General features: G+C 48.1%; 1 protein-coding gene across 1 annotated transcript in view; it reads left to right on the forward strand.

Moving 5' to 3' along the window:
* LOC107732764 (guanylate-binding protein 1-like) overlaps positions 1 to 2,052 on the forward strand; it is a 29,265-nt gene that overhangs the window by 20,821 nt on the left and 6,392 nt on the right. The gene's annotated exons all lie outside the window — the stretch shown is intronic.

Genomic DNA, 2,052 nt, shown 5'->3' on the forward strand with positions numbered 1-2,052 from the left:
GATCGTCTGACCCGACCCGACCCGAGCGGCACAGTTAAATTTAGAGCCCGAACCCAACCCGAAATCTTTTTTTTTTTTCCCACAAAGAATAGCCAATTTTAAAAAATGCTGTATTTCACGATTGCATGCAACGGTCAGTAAACAAATACATGTAAAGAAACAGAATCATTACAGGGGTCATATGATGCTATTTTAAAGGTCATTATTTTGTGTATTTGGTGTAACAGAATATGTTGACATGCTTTAATGTTCAAAAAACACATTATTTTTCAAATACTGTACATTATTGTAGGTCCTCTATGCCCCGCCTCTCTCAAACGCTTCGTTTTCAACAAAGCCCCCTCCTTTGACAAGCTCAGTCTGCTCTGATTGGCCAGCTGACGCAGTGCATTGTGATTGGCCGAACACCACAAGCACGCGTCTGAAATGTAACGCCCCTTACCATAATCGTGAGCTTCAGCTCTCCAAGTAAATATCAAGACAGTTAATAATGTCGTTAGTTTTACCATCAGTTCAAGCCCGAAAGGGCAACAGAGTCGCGTGACAGACACAGTGATGATGCAGTACACAAGCCGCGGTTAAGACAGCTGACGTGCTATGATTTCTGACAGGCAGTTCACTCTCCTGTGATGTGACCCTGTTCCCCTCTCACACACACACACAAAATTATTCCGCCTCAGCATCCCGTCTTTGGTCTGGGTCAGGCCAGAGATTCTCATCCACATCACAGGCTATATTGGCCCTGGCCAGGCAGCGGGGATAAAATCATCTTGCATGCCTGATCCACCCCTGGCATGCATCTACTGATATGTCTAGGCAGGCTTCTTCCATGGCCTGGAGGAGGTGAGCACGGATATAAGGTTCTCGGTCATACACTTTCCACCGCCATGCCGAAAAAAGCGTAGTGATATAGGGTCCTAGCATGGCATGGCAGTGGAGTACCCCTCGTTGGCTGATGGCTGCACACATAATGACATTCCCTCCGCGCTGACCAGGGACATTTACAATAGCCAATAACAATAGAATAGGTCTTTCACTCTGTCAGAGTTTTGTTCGAAAGGGATGCGGTATGCCCGTTTCATCCGGAACCGGTGCTTTCGGAGGATGCAATTAATTGTGGAATGGCTGATGGCATTTATCCCTCGAAAATGATGATTATCCACAATCACTCTCCTTTGAATCTCTCGCAGGCGGATTACATTATTGGCAATGACCATGTTTACAAGCTCCCTCTCTTGCTCCTCCGACAAAAGCCTTAGCCCATTTACTTCCGAGTCTACAGTCCGCCACGCCTATTCAAACAGAGCGTTTTGATGAGGGGGTCAAAACAGGACAGAAAATAGCCTATTACTTTTAAATTATGATGTTTTTGATGTAAAAATCTTGATAACATTACAAATGGACCTCAGAGAACAGTACAAAATAATTTTATAAAAAGGCAGTTCACGACCCCTTTAAGGAAGTCAAAATGTGCCTATCGCTTCTGTGTCCTGATTTAAATGCTCTTTTCAATGCAAAATCTCGCTCGAACCCGGGTTTCCAGTATGGGAGCCGGACACACTAACAAGGAGGCTAAAGACTGCACCCACTAGCGTCAGTCACTAGTGCGTCTCTTGAGATCAGGGGAGTGAGATTTACCTGTACAGCACCTACTCGCTGGCCTCCGTTACACTCACCCCCCCTAAGCCTCACTCCCATCCGGGTCACGGCACCAATGTAACCCCTCTCTCCCAGGTCCTCACCGCCACACCTCGTTCTTGTTCCGAGTGGGTCTCGAACCCGGGTCTCTGTCATGGGAGGTGGATGCACTAACAAGGAGGCTAAAGACTGCAGCCACTAGCGTCAGTCACTAGTGCGTCTCTTGAGATCAGGGGAGTGGGGTTTACCTGCACAGCACCTACTCGCTGGCTTCCGTTACACTCACCCCCCTAAACTTCACTCCCATCCGGGTCACGGCACCAATGTAACCCCTCTCTCCCGGGTCCTAACCGCCACACCTCATTCTCGCTCCGAGTGCGTCTCGAACCCGGGTCTCCGGCATGGGAGGCGGAC

This window comes from Sinocyclocheilus rhinocerous, unplaced genomic scaffold, assembly GCF_001515625.1.
Source record: "Sinocyclocheilus rhinocerous isolate Xijiao unplaced genomic scaffold, SAMN03320098_v1.1 scaffold1481, whole genome shotgun sequence".
In the NCBI taxonomy this organism is placed as follows: Eukaryota; Metazoa; Chordata; class Actinopteri; order Cypriniformes; family Cyprinidae; genus Sinocyclocheilus; species Sinocyclocheilus rhinocerous.